We start from the raw sequence: 19,807 nt of genomic DNA on the forward strand, positions 1-19,807 counted from the left end.
AGGGCTTGCTTCAGAGCCACAGGAGGCATCTCTTGTAGCAGGATCACTTCCTCCTACACCTGGGAAAGCAGATCACGCAGGACCTGGAGCTCCCCAGGTCTTGTAGAGACTATCCTCTCTGGACAGGATTGCCAGAATGATACTGCAGTGGGCCACGGCGAGAACATCTGTTAGATATGCTGGACTATTCAGCCTATAATGCTCTGCTATCCTTCTCTGAATGGCAAGACCTCACTTGACTTTCTAGGTTTAGAGATTAATGCCTGCCTTGCCTGACCACCACTCTGGCCCTAAGCCAAGCCTGTCCCTCTTAGGAACTGCTACACTCTCCTAGTGCCTAGTGCAGGATTGTAATCACAGATTTGCTTATCTGTGGACTGTGAACATCTTCAGAAGGTGAACTGGGTGGCTCATCTATCCTTATGAACTTAGTACCTAAGGCGTCTGGATTGCAAAGGTGCTGAAAAGTAAAGCAAAGCCAAAAAGAAAAAAAAAAAAAAAGTAAAGCAATAGAAAGTAAAGCAAAAAATTCCAAGGCTGGAAGAGGCTTGAGAAGTCAAGAGGTCATCTCCTTTAAACTCCTGCTTAATATAGGATTTCCCTCAAAATATCATTAAAGAAAAACAAAAATTTAATAAAGAGCATGTGTGTTTATCTATATCTATATGATAGATTACTTTTTCTACTAGAATAGTGGTAAAGACACAAAAAGCAAGATTTCACTCAGATCTTCCTTCTTTGAGAGTTAGCATCATTTTTAGATTTTTTCCCCCTAAGTTTTAAAGAAATACATGCTCTTGAGAAAAAAAATGTATAAATATATTAATGTGTATAACAGATAACAAGTTAACATATTGCTATATTGCCTTCTAATCTTTTCCCCATGAGTTAAAGTAGCTGAAATCATACTCTATTATTCAATTTTATATTTTTTCCTTTTCAGCGAAGGAATTTCCCTATGTGATTACGAACTCTTCATTAGCATCATGTTTTAAAAATCTTATTTTGATACAACCTTTTAGACTTAGAGAAAAGTTACAGGAATAGTACAAAGAATTCTCTGATACCCTTTACCCAGATTTGGATTTCTCAAATGTCAACAATTTTACTGTATTTATTGTTATCCTTTCATTCCCCACCCCCCAGGAAGCGGAGAGAGGGAGGGAGGGAGGAGGGGGGCAGGAGAGGGGGAGAGAGACAGACAGACAGAGAGACAGAGACATGCACACATGATGTTGTTTTACCCCTAAACACTTCAGTGTGTTTTGTAGTTCTCTTGCATAACCACACCATAGTTGATATACTATTATCTGTGTACAGCCTTATTCGAATTTCAGCAATTGTCTCAAAAATGTCTTTTACAGTAAAAGAAAATTCTAAATTCTACACTGCATTCAATTGTCATATCTCTTTAGTCTCTTTTAATCAGGGACAGTTCCTGAGTCGTTCTTGTATTTCACAATATTGATTTTTTTTTTTAGCAAAGGCCAATTATTTTGGGGACTGCCCCTCAGTTTGGGTTTTTCAGCTGTTTCTTCCTGATCAGATTCAGGTTATTCGCTTTTGATCCACAAAAATGAACACACATGGTTTTTAATGATTGTAGTAAGATTTTGTTTTACATAAGTAATCCCTTATTATAGAATTGTGGGCAATTTTATAATTTTTCTCTATTTTCAAAATGAAGCTCCTTCCCTCTCTTCCTATCAACTACCTGTCTATTGGCTCTTCATTAATTTCTATATTAACAATTTATTAGTTATGTTAAAAGAATGACATTTCAAGGCCGTTGATATATTAATAACTTTTTTCTAAAAAGCTCCTGGTGACTTGCACTCCCACAACTAATGATTGTCTGCTCCACCTCAGGCCAAACGGCCTTGCACACTCGCACGTTACAAGATATATTTTGATTTGGAAAGACAAAAAACAATATCGCATTGCTGTGTTTGTAGACTCCATCTAACAGCATGGTTATGAAGGGCATTGTTCCTCTCATGACACTGAATATATTCATTCATTTGTTCATTCCTTCATTCATTCAGCAAATAGTCACCGAGTGTCAGCTCTGTGCCAGTATTCTTCTATATGCTAATACCAAGCTCTCATGTAAAGAAATAAACAAGATAATACAGCTGGTGCTAAGGGCTATGAAACAGTCCAATAACATGTAACTTGAGGGGGTACTCCAGGTAGACATAGGAAGAGGCCTGGTACCTGGAGAAAGATGACCAAGCGGGTGTGGGGAGCTACTGGGGAGCACAGGGAAGAAAGGGCATGGCTTCTGGAGCGTCTCCTGTTTCATCTCATAGAACTTACCATGAAATTCCATCCAAATGTCTGTAAAACATTGCCCTTTACTAAAAATACGAACCCCTATTCTGCCCTACCCCAAATATCCACTTCTAAGCCTGCCCTTCTACCTGTTTGTCCCAGTCAGCAGAGTCTGAACTTCAGCGTGTTGTAATTTGTGAATAATAATGAAAGCCTGAAAACGCTCTGAAATTAAAGGTAACTCACAAACTATTCTAATGTTGCTCAGCCTTGCAATTACCTGAACATCAATGAATCATTAATGAATCGGGCTGTCTCAATATTGGATAAATGGCCACTTGCAAGAAGAAAGGAGACAGATGCCCAAGAAAAAAGTGTGTTGTGTGTGTGTGCAGTGTCTGAGAGAGAGATCTCTTCCAAATAACAGGGGTGGTGGCTGCAGCCACAGGTAAGGAGGAACCAGGCTATGCTGTGGACTGAGACCGGGCCAGCAGGAATTCCAGCTCCCTAGGCCTAGTCCCTCCTCCTGGCTCTGTCGGAGTGAGTCAGGAGGCAAGAAACAAGAGTCTCCTAGGAACTAATTCTGGAGGAAATACATATCCCTCACCCCCAATAATGGCTATTCAATGCTTAGGATAATTGGTTTCCATACACCAGGGGCTAAAAGCAAATAGATATTATGAAAAAAAATTTTTTCTCACACCAAAATTGTAATAAATAAAAAAACTGAAGTAGACAAAATGTATGAAAAGATGACCAATAATTATAGATATCTCTACAAATACTGAAAAAAAAGTCACAATAACCTACAAGGTTTGTGTATACTCTTTTCCTTTCATATCTTTTTCAGGAAAAATAGCCCTAAGCATGAAATTAATCTGATGTATGAGTAACAACCTCTTAACGATGCTATGTCCTCAAACACTGAAGTGCATTCGAGAGCAGAGAAAGGGGAGGGGGGAACCCAACTATTATAAGCATTGCTAATATAAATGCTACAATTATATCCTCCAGTTAGGGGATGAAAATCCTGAACAATGAAAATGATAAACATTCATCCAGGAACACAAACTACTACTTGGTGAACAAAAGATAGATGAGAAGTCTTTACTTATAGAAGATACAATAGCAGCTAAATAAGTGGGTCGGATCTGATACTTAAAAGCAGTTGAGTAATTAACCAAAGATTAATAAAAGTGTCAGGATAAAATCACATTTTATCAGAGGATTAAATATGTGAGGAGGTTTTTATATTTTAACCATTATCCTTCTCAATCTGTTTTGTATCTTGCTTTTAAAAATATACAGAAAGAGTAGAGACTAGTAGTAAAATAACTATACCTAGTTAGCCTAACTGTGAGGGAAAGCTACTTTCTGGAAGTTGTTAGTAGCAAATGTAAACAAACTGAGGCAAACAATTTAAACTAGCAGGAATAAATCAAAATATTTCAAGGTGGGCAATAGCAAGCTGGAGTTTGTCCATTATGACCACTAACAGATACAGAGTAGCTGGCTGAAAATTCCTGTTTTCTGTCTCTGCCACAACTTTAAGGAGCAAAAGGAGCCTCGAGACTGGTAAGGATTTGCCATAAACAGCACTGGTGGCAGAGACTTGGCAAAAAGTCTACTGTAGTCTAATAGGTGTGTGCCTTAAGTCTGGAGGTATATTAACCATTTTACAAGTATAAGAAAAGTATTTACCCTTAAGTTTAGCATAATTGTTTCAAGGTGATAAAATAAAATAAAACACCACCAAAATACCAAAAACCTTATAGACTAGGCCCCTTTCCCTTTACTTACTGATTTGTACAAGGCTGACAAGTTCTTTCCAGATTATCAGGCAGAATAATGAGGATGCCTACAGCCCATTTTAAACGATTCTCTATTTATCCTCCAGGGGGAGACATTAGCCAGCATTTCATTGAAAAAGGAAATGATTTTCAGACTTGGATTTTCACAGAGTGCTAGAAAGATACATACAAAGAGGGCCTTTCCCTCCTCCCCTTCATCTCAATACATTTAATTCTGGCTGATTAGAAAAGCACTCCAGCCTTCTTGTGGAATAAGAGGGAACGGCCATGATTAAGGGCTGAGAGGGAGCAGAATACTTTATCAGCGTTGTCCTGTAAGTTGGCCTAAAACTGATACAGTTTCGAGGATATTCTGTTCTGTTTTGTTTTTGTTTTTTGAAGGAGAATTTTCCACCAAGCCTATATTGGCCAGCCAATACAGCCCTCACACAGGGCTGGCTCCCTCCTAATGGGCTCTGTCACAGGGCCTCTCTCTGATAAACCACAAAGGCACTGACATTCTGAGAGCACCCTCTCTGCCTTCCTGCAGGAACGGTGGGACCCTTCCACCCCGTGGAGGGTGCCCGGGATCCAGGAGAAGCCCAGATGATTCCTCACTGGGCCTCCCTCTCTCTCACTTAAAGGGTTAGGAACTCCCTGTGGAAACTCAGGTCCACCACGGTAAAGGACACACACAGGGGCAAAGCCTGTACCTAAGGAAGAAACAAACTGCAGTTTCAGTGTCTCGGTGATGGCAAAACGAGGCAGAGGGAAACTCCCAGCGTGAGTGATGATTCTCCCTGGTCCCGGGACAGATCTAGTTTTTGTGGATTCTGAGCCTTATACGATTTGGTGGGGGAGGAGCTTTTTAAAAAAAGAATAAAAAATTGGGAATAGCACGTTAACTACAGGGCATCAGAAGGGGTCCTTGGTAGTGAAGACTCTAAATCTTAAGCTCTATAACCAGCATTAGCTCTGTGGATGGCCCTAATGGTTGAGGAATGCGTTGGCAAGGAATTTCCATAGTCTTGTCCACATAAGGCAACCTATGGCTTCTCTGAGGTCCCAAAGCTCTGCCTCTGCCTCAGGGAGCGGACGAAGGATCTGGGGAAGAGTGCAAGGTGATCGTCCACCCAGAGTCTCTCTTCTGTTCTGCTACCTCTTCATCCTGCCCTGAGCATGTGGAAGATTCTGGATAAATACTCACTGATGCTGGATAAGTACTTGCTGATGCTGAATAAATACTCACTGACTGACCGGCCAACTAAAGTGGTGGCTTTTCCACTTACTTGTCCCTCCTTTTAAGGCTGCACTGCTTCCCCTTTCTCTAGCTTACCAGCCAGGTTTCAAGCCTCCATGTAAAAAAAAAAAAAAAAAAAAGATGACTCCTGAACTACCTATCTGTGGAGGTAAGCAGACCCCACTCTAAGGACAGTTTCTTGCTCACCTGGATAATTCATTCACCAAAAGTTATTCAGTTCCACAAACTCTAAAATCAATCCAACAAATAATGATGAGGTCTTCTTTCTATATACAAGCTCTGTCTATTTGGCACAGCATGGGCAACTGGTCAGTAGGACACAGGGACTGGAAATCTACTGGCTCAGGATTGTCTATTGCTCCAGGGGAATCCTAGGACAGAAATGCTTAAGAGAATGCCCACATAGTCTTTTTAAAGGCAACAAACCTCCTTAATCAGGAATCCCAGTTCGGCCATGGCGAGCTCTCCAGACCTGCCTGACCAAGACTTGGTTCCCAGTTTGGATCATCACATTGGTTCAGACCCTGCCTCCTCCTCCACCTCCTTCTAAGACCACTATGGGCTCCGCAAAGTTGCCAACTATGCTAGTCTTATTGAAAGAGAACAAAATAAACTGATCTAAATTTAAAGCACCTAGCTAAACACAGCTATCTTTGCATATTTTCACAGTCCTTGTAAAAATAATGTGTTAATTTCTCCTACTCTACCAGCAAAAACACTTACCCAAATCTTAACAACAAGCAAATTAAGTGAGACCTAAAAAAGGGAAAGTTGCTCGGTTTCATTAATGCAGCTTGCTTTTGTATATGCTAGAGTTTGGTATTTATAAGCAAACCTGCTACTAAATGTTCTTGTTCTTTCTTGAATAAAACAGAACAACTTCTTACATGTAACAGCGTCCTCATGAAGCCATTTATCACAAGGAGAAAAAGTGTTCTAAAAATTCTTACCCATAAAATGAAAATAATATTGTGATGGGTAAATAATGGCTGCCATTATTTGAGTGCTGTGTGCCAGGCCTGTGCTAGCATTTCATATAGATTACTTAATTCTCTCAATAACCCTGTGCAGTATTCGCCTCATTTTACTGATGTCGAAATCAAGACTTTAAGAGTAAGTGACTTGCCCAAGGTCACAAAGGTGGTTTGGTGCTGGATTTGAGGCTGGGCAGGTTGAGCTTCATTCTTAGCCCCTGGGCCACACCGCCTCTGCAACCAGAATCACTTGTACACTATAAAGAAGTAATGAGTTTTGCAAGATAATAATTTTTTTTTAAACCAGGTAGATGTGAATATTTTAATAGTCTCTCAAATTCCTATTTGATTTTTCAAAAAACTATTGCTAGAGAAATTTTTTTTTCAAGGTTTTAAAGGCTACTTTTTCCAAGGATTTAATTTTTTTTTTTTAAGAAATCATCACAACAGATATACAAATAAAGGTAATAGCTATAGTTTACTGAATATACACTATGCAGAACTGTGTGGCCACTGTGCTTAATTCATTACACGTACAGGTTCTTTTAATCAGCTGTCTTATGAGGCAGTGGCATTATCCTCACTTAACAGATGAGGAAATCAAGGCTCAGAGAGGCTCAATCACTCTGCCCAAAGTGTCTTAGTAGCCAAGGAGAGGTCTGAACTCTAGTCTATCTGCCTATACTATGCCACCTCCCTACTTTACAATGTACACAAATAGTATCTTTTAGTTAACAGCCTGTTAGCTATTTCATACATCTAGATCTCTGAATGGCCAAATGGAAACCACTATATTCTTTCAGGCCAAGAGAAGAAGACAGGTGAGAAGTGCTAGGGGAGTTCAGTTCTATTCTCTCAGCATCAGTCTCCAACATCATCTGGGGCATGAGGTTCATGGGATGGGCCTGAGGGAGGGAGCTATAGTCTACCATTTTGGCAAACAGCCAGTAAAAATAACATGAGGACAAAAACCAGGTTCAAATCTGGATACATAATGTTGAGTCTTGCCCAGGGGAACTAGTCCAAGACAGAACTATTCAAAATGCATTCTTAGGCCATTGTCTCCAAAGTTACCTCAACATTATCTGAACCAAGCATCATGCCAGCATGGGCCACCTGTTCACCTGAGATGCTGCCTTTACCATGGGGTAGGAGGCCTAAATGGAGAGTGGCCTACTTATTATGGGACCCACCATCACAGTGACCCAATCAGCACATGACAAAGGAAGACATTTTGGCAGAGAGGCCAAGTTCACAATGTTGTGGCCAGAGAAGGCAGAAAAATCTGCTGATTCCCAGGATGCTTAAGCATAAATGAAAAACTGCAAAAATGTGGGGGAGGGGTGTTTTTGGAGGGCACATTCTGTATGGCTTGACTTTGCAGAGTTCATAAACTCTAGATGGAGCCCTGATCAACATGCCCCCATGAACCACGGCAAATCGGCTCTCAGATCAAGAGAAGCTGTGTTAGGGTCATGAGCATGAGAAACGGTGATTGAGCAGTGTTTTCAAGTACTAGCTTTCCCTTCGGTCAAGTGCATTTTGGCATGACAGTAGAGAAAACCTTCCCTGAGACAAGGAAAAAGGCTTCCCCGTGGTCTTAGAGAGCAGGGTATCAGTAAAAGCCTGGCTGCCACTCGAAGTCCCTATTGCCCAATGCAGATCTTCTCAGATGAGACTCTCACACACACACACTTCTCATCCCATTAACAGGAATGTTATCAGGAGCCAGGCCTGGCTTCACGGGAGCGTCATCTTTCCAACAATTCCAACTTATCAGTACACTGGAATGGGACGCTTGGGAGGCAGGGGGAGAGAGAGAGAGAGAGCTTTCCGTGTGTGGACAGGTTTTAAGCCCAGGATGACGGACCACTTTTAGGGGTGTGGAAGAGGAGTTCCTTGCACTGGGCCGGGGTTAACAGTTAACAGGATGCTAAAGTGGAAGTTTCCACTGCGGCATCAAGATTCAGCAGATGGGAAATTCCAAAGACAGGGGCCCGACCATTATGTGGAAATTTCTAAGAAGTTTGCCTGGCTGGCTCAAAGATCCATAAGAGGATATAAACAGGTTCAGAACAGTGGGAAATGGGGGAGGATTTTGTGAGGCAGATTCCTCAGAAATATTCTGATTCCTACCCTCCCCAAGGTGGGCGAGGTAGAGTAGGTGAGCCTTCATCTCATAGCTGGAGAAAAGGGTTTCAAGGGCAACATGTGGAGGGCTTGATATGTGTCTCCTAGAGTTTGGGGATTGTTATTTGACATCTGCCTGGGGAACCAAATGTGAGGGGGAACCAAAGCAGCCTCAAGTGGCAGAGCAGAAGGCAGTGTTGGGGAAAGTTACTGGTCTCCCTCTTCTCACATGGTGGTGGTGAGGGTGGGGGTTGGTTAAAGGAATGTGAAGTCTGGGCACCGTGAATGCCACCCTGCATCTCCTCAAAACAGGTTTTACCCAAGAGGGCTTCATTCAGCCTGAGGGTGAGAGGACTCCAAAAGAGAATCCGAATGGAAATCAGAAGCTGATGGCAGATGGTAGCAGCCAGCAAGAGAGGCACTGCCCGAATCCTGGGAGAGCCTGATGGAAAGTTCCAGTAGAGAGTCCTCGAGAAAGCCACAGAAGCAGCCGAAAGAGAGAAGAGTCCCTTCACCGATAGCCAGGCTCAGAGAACCCAGTGCCAAGTGTGATAGTAGTGATCAGGTAAAAACTTTCCTCCTTCCCCCGGTCTCACCCGGGGAGGTGTGAAGCAGTACGTAGCTGGAAGAGGGGGAGGCCCTCACGGCAAGATGGAGGAAGATCCCCTCTTGGTATAATTATTGACTGTCCATAGACTAGAGTGAGTATTTCCAGTTTCCAAAGTGAACATGTGTGTGAGTATGTGTGTGACTTAAAGTAGCCTTAGGACTTTTTGTTACCTAGGAGTAACCAGAAAAGTCATAGGCCTGATCAAGTCTCCCCCCCCCCCCCAAAAATGAGAACACACATCCCATTTAATAAACTTTAAAGGAACAGTGGGAGACAAGAAATAAAGTGGTGTCTTAACTATGTCTCACAAGTCATGTTGTGCAATTTACTAGTTACACCTAACCTTTGCTAAGACTGACTATGTGCCAGGCACTAGGCCAAAGACTATAGACATTACATCATTCAGTCACCCTGACAACTCCACGAGGCAGGTATTATTATCCCCTTTGACAAATAAGGAAACTGTTGCTCAGAGAGGTTAGGCAACTTCCCCAGGGCCATATAGGCAAATAAGTGAAGTGGTAGCCTGGACTCAACATCAAGTCTGACATCTAACCCTGAGCTCTTTTATTGTCCTAGATAAGTTGTTTTCAGGAGACAGTTGTGATCATAGCAGGACAGGGACTTGGGTCCTGTTCATCCTTCCTTCTCAGGAGTCCTTATGCTAGAAAACTACTGAACTGCATGATCTTAGTGGTGTCTTTCCAATTTGGGGATCCTACGATTCTATTGTCTATAGGTGGGAAGGTGGAGAAAGGTGGATCCACAACAGCAGACATGGGGAAGGAGAGAAACTTGGAGTTTGTATCCTGTGTTCCCAGACATCTAGAAGGAGCTGGTTCCAGCAGGTGGGACTATAACAGACCTGAGGTTCGCAGAATTATAATCATGTGTATAAATATATAGTTCAGGTAATGCACATGATACATTTAGCACCAAGGCTGGCAGCAAAGTAAGGACTAGGTAAATGGCAGCTATGACTATGAAAAGTTGACATATATGCCTAAAAGCATCAACATGTAATTTAATGCAACATACTCAGCCACTGACATCACTGTCTCTATTCCATAAGGAGCTATGTTTATCATGGACGCTAAACTTTACTAGCTGAACCAAGATAAGAAGCGAGCCATACATAAGATTGAGCTAGTCAAACCTAAAATAAAGTCTGAAACAATGGCTCTTAAGCAGCAGGGGACCATAAAATCCTACAAGAAAATGATGGCAGCATGACCCCTTTCTCTGGTAAAAATAAGTGCATACACATGATTTCGCAAGTAATCACAGAGCCCATTCACTGACTCCAGGTTAATAACCACTCCTCTAGAGCCTGAGGATGCGACATGAGATCCTCAGGCTGAAAGCTACCTATCCAGGTGCTCATCCTCTCTACATGCTCATTGCTATTCGTCGTCATGATACCAAACTTGGAATTGGTAGTCAATGTAACTGATGATGAATCTAAATTTTAAACCTTTCAAGTTTAGTGGACCTCAAATTAAGAATTTCTAAATCAGTGGATGCTGATATCTAAAAATTTTATCTGCTTGGCATCTTCCTTCCTTCCTTCTTTCCTTCCTTTCCCTTCCATTCCCTTCCCTTCCTTCCCTTCCTTCCCTTTCTCCCTTCCTAATTCTAGCTAATAAGACTGATCTAAATGAAAAATAAAGTCCGAAAGGAAATTCCCATTTGTGAGTAGTCCTTGTGGAATTCTGGGCTCCTCTCTGACAATGATCTTTCCTGAATTAAAATTTTTTCTTCTGTTAACAGAATTCTTTCTTTTTTATTTTATTATTATTATTTTTTTAACACCTACAGCACCTGGTCTTCCTAGGTGGTCTCCCATCCAGGTATTAACCAGGCCCGACCCTGCTTAGCTTCCGAGATCAGATGAGGTCGGGCATGTTCAGGGTGGCATAGCCATAGAATAAAATTCCTTCCTTTTTACTAGGGGATCCCATTCCATATGATTCTGGTGGTATGTACCCTCCCTGAACAAGATATGGCTAGACAGACACTGCTTATTGTCTACTGCCTACTTCCAGCTAAGTTGATTCGGGCAAGAAATTTGAACTGGGTCAATTAAGATCCTTCCTCAGTACACTATTAGAACAATAGCAAAAGAGGCATGTTCTTTTCACTGAGATCCATAGCTATGAGGATGACAGAAATGTAATGCTGTTGGCTCCCTATGCATCATGGTGAGGGAGCACTTGCTCATGAGTATGAGAAGCTGATGAGAGCTAGGCAGAACCAAAAGATGAAATGAGTGAAAGATGATGGCCTGATGATATCTTTTGAACCCCTGGGCACAGCTAAGCCTGAAGTTCATGCCAGCACGGACAACATAGAGATGTAAGTCAAGAAACTAGTTTAAGTTGGATTTCTGTCGCTTGCAAACAAAATAATTCTAACTAATAAATCTGATCTAAATGAAAACAAAGCCCCCAAAGAAATTCCCATTCATGGGTTGTCCTTGGTAGAATTCTAGGCTCTTCTCTGACAATGATCTTTACTGAATTAAAAATATATGATCCTATGACATTCCTGTAAAAAGTCTAGCTTTAATATTACCTTCACACTACCTTCTGTCCCTGCCAGTTTATCTTAACAATGCTGCCACCAATCAGACACGACTTTTCACAATTAATATTAATGTTACCGACCAGAAGAAGAGTCCCAGAAGTGGACAACAGGAGCCCAGGTTATAGTTTGCTACCATCAAACAAATACATGGAGTCTACCTACTGTGTCTAGTCCCACGAGCTTCTCAAACTGTCCTGGCTCTCCCAAAACACTCCAGTATCCATGGGCTCAAAACAGGAGAGAGATATTTGGAATGAGGAAAAGAGCCACACAGGTCATAGTAAACAGGGTCAATGTAAATTCTGTGTATCAAAGACACTCCATAGGCTGAGGCAGAGTGCAGAATGATTTGGGAGTGGGAAGAAATAATATTCACAGAGTATTTTCAAGAAGTTATTCGTTATTCTTTTAAAACAGGGATGAAAAGTAGATTTCAACTTGTGTGTCAAGTTCAGTGCACAGACAAATACCCAGGTTCAGCATCATAAGCCATGACAATCTGTGAAGTTCATCACAGGTTGGGGATGGGGGATGGTATGACAATATGTATTTGTTATCCCAGCTGAAACCATTACATTCTATCCTTGTTTTAAGCAAGGCCAAGAGAGAAATGCACATCTAGACTGGAAGGGCTTTTCTTGGACTACACTCAGTGTTGCATCATTTGTCCAGGGTGGTCCTCATTATTTTAGTTACCAAAGGGATGTTGCTACCTTATGTGGTATTCTCTTTATGAGCACTCGGGAGAAATTACTCTAAGTCTTGAATCACGATTAATTTTGCTTCTCCTGAGTAACTATTGTGCTTTTCTCTTCCAGCCACTGGGAACTATTAACTGAGTGCATTTTCCTCCTTGTACTCATGCCTCAGAAGCTTAGAGACAGGAGTATGGTACCTGCTAGCAAATATACAGGCTGTCACCCAGGCCCTGGGGGCCGAACCTTACCTCTGACTTCACCTTATTTTCCTGCCCCTAAAGTTTCCTTCCTTCATTATATTTCTGAATCTCATTATGTCATATGTGTATTTAAAAGCCACTTCAAAAATCTTTGAAAGAACATAAGCACATATACTATATTAACAGCAATCAAAATAATGTAAAACAAATCAGATGGTAAATGGAGGACAATTCTATCAATACTACCTGCTGTGAAGGTAGGTAGTGGCCCTGGACCAGGAATAGCCCAGGGCCAAACTCAAGTCAGCAAATGTCTAAAATCTCTCCTTCCACACCCCTGAGTATCTCCCACAACTCCATCCTTCCTTGGGCAGCTGGGTGCCCGCTGGCCTATTCCCGTGCACCCCACACCTATTTTCTCTTTAGTGTCATTGGTTGCTCGCCTATCCCCAACTTCTCCCACCATTTCAAAGCAGCTCATACTTCTACAAGACCTTGTAACTGATATTGATAAGCTGTCAATGGTTGATAGCAGATTAATCAAATAGTTCCTCTCTCAGGGATGAATACATTTAAACTAGGTATTTTGAAGAGGGAAAAACCAAAGGAATAATTCACTAATGATGAAATAGGCTATAATTATGGTACAGCTCCAAATGAACAGGGGGATCTTCTTATAAATATCAAAAGGTTCTATGTAAAGCAGCTAACAGAGCCAATATAGTCAGTGTCCGGCATAGTCGGAATTCAATAAACAGTGGACACTAATTATGACTATTTTTGTTGTTATTATTTATCCACTAATACTCAACTACTCTATGCCTATTCCCCTGTCACTACATGACCATCACCATGCAGGTAACTGCCCCTTTCTTAACATCAGCTAGCTGCAGACCTACAACCAATTAATGCCTTTTAATAATATTTTCTGGTTTATAAAGCACTTGCACATACATCATGCTTTTGATCTTCTTGGCAATCTTCAAGTTGAATATTATTCCCATTTTACAGATAAGAAAACTGAAGCTCAGAGAAGCTGAGTTTATAAAGGTCCTGGAGCCAGGGAGTAGCAGAGCCAGGGCTCAAATCCAGGTCTCATTTCCTGTTCTTTCCGTAACAAGTGGTTGCCAACTGCATAGCAATCACATCAGGATCATCAGAGAACTTTAAGATTGCTGAGGTCTTTCCCAGACCTGATGAGTGTGCCTGGCACAGTGGAAGGGACAAGCTTATATTACAACAGGTGCCTCGTGTGATCCTGATGAGCTGCTGGTGGGTGACCCAATGCAGTGTCCATGCTGTACCTACTGTGTTCTCAGCCCTGTGCTGAGTACTGCAAGGAAGGCTTGGCATCCTTCTGCTCTCAAAGTGCTGACAAAGCAATGGAGGAAGTCAGACTAACCAAGACAAGTGAACCACTAAAGACAGTGTTTGGATTTGAAGTAGTTCAAGGCATGGATGATCATAGATAGCAGGAACAGGCAGGGGGAGGCCACATTATGGAGGAAGGATGATTCTACAGGGCCCTGCAGAATGGGAAGGATTTCCAAGTGGAGAAGGTATGAGTAGCATGAGGTGCCTAGAATAAAAGCGATAGTGGGAGGCGAGGAAGAGAGGAAGGACCCATATAATGAAAGTGAAGAAGACAGAGAGGAATCTAAGAAGGTATAGCAGGTGATATGGAGGCACTGACAGTTTGTGAGCAAAGAAGTTATATCCTGAAAGAGGAATTGAATGACTAGCGTGGCAATGCTATGTAGAAAAAAGGAAGGGTTGAACACTGCAAAACTTGATATTGGCAAGACTACCTAAGAACCCGCTGAACTGACTGGGATGGCAGATGGCAAAGAGTAAGACCAGGATTCTAGGGCCTGTCAATCAAAATGGGATGAAAGGATGGGCTATGAGATGGGAGTGGGATCTGAGTTCTCTTGCTCCCATGCGCCTTCATTCAATCACAGCTGTTTTCATTTGGCTCAGATATGGTATGGTAGATGGTAAAAGTGGCCACAACTCTTCCACTCCCTGTATCCATGCTCCTTGCAATGTAAACCTGCAGCTCCTCTCACCAAGAGATAGAATCTATACCTATAATCTCTTGAATCTATGCTAGCTATATAGCTTGCTTTAGCTAACAGAATGTGGTAGAAGCAATGTCGTGGCAGTTCTGAACCTTGGCCTCACAACACTTCTGCTCTCTCTTGGTACCCAAGCTCAGGGTAGCCTGTGGGATGGTGAGACGCATGGCTTAGCCACTGTCATCCAGCTAAGAGCCAGGTGACTTCCGGAAACAAAGCCTAGGTGACCTAGACCGGTAGCTAACTGCAGATACATGAATGGCCTCACCTGAAACCAGAAGAATCACCCAGCTGAGTCCAACTAACCCACAGAATTGTAGGATGAAGAAACAATTGTTATTCTGAGTCAGTAAATTTTGGCTCAAATATCTGGCCGCAAATTTGGGAGAGGTTTGTTATGCAGTAAAACTACTATCTGCTACACACTGCAAGTAACAGCATCACTACAACATCAGGAAGTGATACAACATGAAAACCCAGAAGCCTTTTCACTTAAAAAGTATACTGCTCTCCTAGCTCTAAAGGAACTTTTCTACCACGGCAGAACTGTTAGCTCAAAACAATCACATTCAGGTTCAAAGAGAGATGAGAAAAAAAAAATAGAGCAATAAGAAAGTTAACATGTTTTAGCTGTGCGCCAATTTTCATTACAACATACTGCAAAGGACTGTCTGCATTCCTTGGCTGAAGTAACACTTTGTTGTTGCGGATACTGCTTGAAACTAGTGGACCATCGACAGAGGCCTAGAAGTAGTTTCATTACAAAAAAAGTTTTATTTTAATAGTATTTGGCATGTAATCATATATCTTTTCCCTAAACATGTACTTAGCAAAAGAACATGGATTGATCTGTTTGTTTGTTTGTTTGTTTTTTAAGGCATAGAAACATTTAAAATCTTTTCAGAGAGGGAAAAAAGTGTGAATTTATAAACCTCTAATCATAGTACTGGTAGGGATGCATCTAACTTAGAAGTGTAAATATCACTTCAAAAATAATGTCAAACAGTCACTTTGTTTTAAAAAAGAAAGAGAACTTACCAGTAAGATTTTGTGTGGCCCACTGTTTTCAGGTTTCAAGTCAGGGGAATGAATCTGAAATAGAATTAAACAAACATTCCGTAAGTACATCACATTTGGAAAGGGTGTGCTTTCTGTCCCAAGTGGCTGACATATGTTGAGTATTATTCTTTTGGTTAAAGATTAGCAAAGCTTTTTCTGGCTCCTGATGGAATAGGGAGAATTTTTCGCCTACATATTTCAACTTCCCGAATAGAAAGCATTCTCTCTCTCATCTACTTCGGAGAGTGCTGAAAGGCTGAGCCCAGTATAACTATAAATGGTAGTGTTTTCATCCAAACCCCTCCAAGTCAGCGGAAGCCTCCCTAGTTGTTGCTCTTGCCTTGGTCCCTCAGTCCCCTTCTGCTAGGACCGACCCGTGGCTCTCTAAAGAATCAACAAAAAATGGATGGTCCAGCATAACTTGAACAGCAAGAGGAGTATACAACGCTTTTCAATAGTGGTCACCTTATCACAACCACAAATTTTTGTTTTATTGATAATGGTGAGCCTAAGGCAGTGCTGTTCAATAGAAATATAGCACAAGCCACATACACAATTTATTCAGGATATTATTATTTCATCATAACCAATATAAAATTATTGAGACATTTTATTTTATTTTTTCTTCATACTAAATCTTCAAGACCCTGTATATCTCAACTCGAGACAGTCACTTTTTAAGTAGTTGATAATCACAGTGGCTGGTGACCGCTACACCAGACTGTACAGGCCTGGGGAATCTGTTCTGGGCTTTCGGTTACTGGCAAGGCTCCAAAGTGAGTCAAATGCATGTGGAGATTTTACTTATCTATTTTCCTGCTTCTAGTAATCCATCATTACCCCATTCATGATGTCATTTTAGTAGAAATAATAATGTAATAATAGCAAATACTTATATATAGCACCTATAATGTGTCAGGAACTATTCTCAGTATGTTCCTGTTTTCTCAATGACTCCTCACAATAACTTCATTATGTAAGTATATTAGCATTCCCATTTTGTAATGAGGGAATTAAGGCATGAAGAGGTTAAGGTTACAAGACAGTGACAGAGCTGGAGTTCTAATCTATGTAGTATGCCCCTTGAGCCCATGTCCTTAGTGACCATACTCAATTAAATTTGAATGGCTCAAAATAAGGTAATTGCTTTCAGTTTTAATTACAATCACCAAGTGATCCAAGACTGCGCTCATGATAGTCAGATAATAGCAGTGATGGCAAATGTAAGCGTTATGGGATGTGCAGGCAAATTAAATTACAGACAATTTGGGGCGAGAGCACAAAAACCACAAACAGGACTGGGATCGAAAAACTACACTGAGTATGAGGACCTATTTGGATGCAGGGAGAGGTTAATGCGGGGCCAGAAAATCTTGTCTCCATGAATTTCCTGAGCGTAAGGTCTGTCATGGTCATCTGATTGCCAAAGGGGTCTGTAAGACAGACACCTCTAAATTTGTCTCAGCAAGGGTAGGAAGTAAAGAGAGGAAGAATCAGGTAGAAAGGAATTAAGAAAACACACCTTTTTCACTTTATTAATCTGTGGTCCCTAAAGAAATCACACCTAGTGAGACAAATTAGATCCAGACATGTGAACTCTCAGCCCAAATCAGGGAAGGAGGTTGGTGAGTAACAATGTTTAGAATGAACAGCCCACAGGCTGCGCAGTATCGCATGCTGAGCCCCGAACCTGCTGAAGGTCCTTCTGTGGCTTCCTGTAGGTTTTAGGATCAAGTCCAAGTCCTCAGCCCAGTCTTCCAAGTCTCAGTGATTTGTGCCTACTCTCCTTTCTGGGCGCTCTCCCCCAGGCATCTTGTTCTTTAGCCACACAGACTTATTTATAGGTCCCTAAACACCCCACACTCTCTCAATGCTCTGTGCTTTGCAGATTCTGTTCTTTCTGTAAAACATGTCCTTTCCCTACAGTTTCAGACTATCTTCAAGTCTCAGTTCAAAAGCCACCTCCTTTGGGAAGCCTTTGTGAACTCGCTTGGCTGGCTTAGGAACAACTTCTCTGCAGTAATAGTACTTGTCATTCAATTCAATTGGTAATTATGTACTACTACTGCTGACAATAACAAAGGCTGATTTTTATGGAGCTGTGTGCCAGGCACTGTTCCATGTGCTTTGTGTGCTCCTTTAATCCACTCAGTAACCTTATGGGGTAGGTTCTTTAATTACTCCATTTAGCAAGTACGCAAACTGAGGCATAGAGGTTAAGTCAGCAGCCCAAGGTCACATGACTTATAAGTGGCAGAGCCAGACTGTGAACCTGGACAATGTGGTTTCTGAGCCTGCACTCCTAATGGCTGTAACACACTTGCCTCCTACCATGTTCCACTGCCTCTACTCTTATTGTGGTCATACTTCCCTCTGTTATTCCAAGAGGCTCCTATGTTTTGGTTTTTCATTTACTGGTTTCTCTGCCCACTTGTTTGGAGAATCTCTGAAAGTTAAGAATGCATTTTAACTTTGTCTTTCTAGGACCTAGCAAGGTGTTCAGTATGTGGTAGATGCTCAATAAAGGCACACACAGGAAAACACTGGAACAGCATTGGAAGGATGGGGATAAAGCTATAAACTCAGGCCTAATAAAAATACATTGGGATAAAGTGTCTCCAAATATGTACTTCAACAAAGCAAGCTTCAACTTCATCTTCTAAATCCATCCAGTGCCAAAGGGATGGTCATATCTCGGGCCTGTTCAATACCAGAAGAAATAGACACAACTTAGAGCCTGGCCGGCATGATCATATCTCTAACTAGTTCGTCAGCTTCATTTAATTTTGCACATGGATCTAAGTAATAACAGGCCCTCTGAAAGCCTTGATTGGCCATTACAAAGGAATGCTAGAAAAGATACTTGCCTTTAAAAACGCAAGAAAAAAAGAATATAAAACCTGTTTCTTAAGGTTTTTTTCGGTTTCAAATAACTCAATATGAGCATATTCCAAATACATTTTTTTTTAAACCACAGCTTTGTGTTGAAAACTTCCTTTTGCTGTCCAGACATGACTTTGCCATTCTTTACCCTGGGGTTTCATAATATGTATCTTTCCATCACTATCTAAACTCCCCTTGGATGAATATAAAAGGTGACCTTGTAGAAGGACACTCCTCTCTCTCTCTAACAGTGGGGAAGACAAAAGTTTCAAGATCTGGGACATACAAGACCTCTAGGGAGAAAAAGCACTCTTTCTAGCTCACGTCAGAGATTGAATCAGTACTGTGGGCCAATCTACCCACTCACAGATAAATGCAATTAGCCAAAACACCCACCCTTCCTTTTTGTATCCAGAATGTAAAAGAAACCACCAAATTCCCATGAATATTGATGTCAGCATCATCTCAGTTATTAATAACCAAATTATAAATCTGTATTTTGACTCTTGCTATCTCATCTCCTTCCACAATAAACATTAATTATTTTTGAGAAGTTTACTGAGTGCAATTGTGTGCAGGGCACAGTTGTAGGTGACGGAGAGAATGGTGAATGAGATAAACAAGGTTCCTGATATAGGAGCCCTCCTGTTGTAACGGGAGACAGAAAGTTAAGTGTGCAAAGAGGCAAGCAAGATAATGTCAAACAGTGATAAGTTCTACAAAGTTCTCATTACAAGCAGTGAGTAAAATGACCTACTAAGGAGCTTAATAGTGTCTCTTTGGTAGGTGTATAGAGTTGTCTAGAAGAGGTAACAGTGGATGAATGGGTCAATGGTGACCAGATGAGGCCATTCAATTGTTTAGGTGACATAAGATACCCTGGTTCATTACTACAAAGGTTATTGCAATTATAAAATACGAAATTAGAGTAGCTCTCCTTATCGATGGGGATATATTCCAAGACCCCCAACGGATGTCGGAAACCATGTATAGTACCAAATTCTATATATGCTATGTTTTTTCCTATACATACATACCTAAGATAAAGTCTAATTTATAAATTAGGCACAGTAAGAGATTAACGACAGTAACTAATAATAAAATAGAACAATTATACTGTAATAAAAGTTGTGTGAATGTGGTCTCTCTCTTAAAATATCTTATTGTACTGTACTCACCCTTCTTGTAATGATGTGAGATAATGAAATGTCTACGTGATGAGATGAAGCGAAGTAAATGAGACATTATTAAGTAAAATAAGAGT

General features: G+C 41.2%; 1 protein-coding gene and 1 pseudogene across 2 annotated transcripts in view; both read right to left on the bottom strand.

Annotated features, from left to right (window-relative positions):
* Positions 1–19,807, bottom strand: part of GNG12 (G protein subunit gamma 12) — a 106,411-nt gene that overhangs the window by 45,312 nt on the left and 41,292 nt on the right. For both annotated transcript variants that reach the window (XM_016164527.2, XM_016164530.2), the window contains exon 2: positions 15,640–15,693. The gene's annotated coding sequence lies outside the window, so the exon portion shown is untranslated. The remainder of the gene's footprint in view (positions 1–15,639; positions 15,694–19,807) is intronic.
* On the bottom strand, positions 10,849–10,967 carry LOC118605503 (annotated as a pseudogene).

Source organism: Rousettus aegyptiacus, unplaced genomic scaffold (genome assembly GCF_014176215.1).
Source record: "Rousettus aegyptiacus isolate mRouAeg1 unplaced genomic scaffold, mRouAeg1.p scaffold_m13_p_1, whole genome shotgun sequence".
In the NCBI taxonomy this organism is placed as follows: Eukaryota; Metazoa; Chordata; class Mammalia; order Chiroptera; family Pteropodidae; genus Rousettus; species Rousettus aegyptiacus.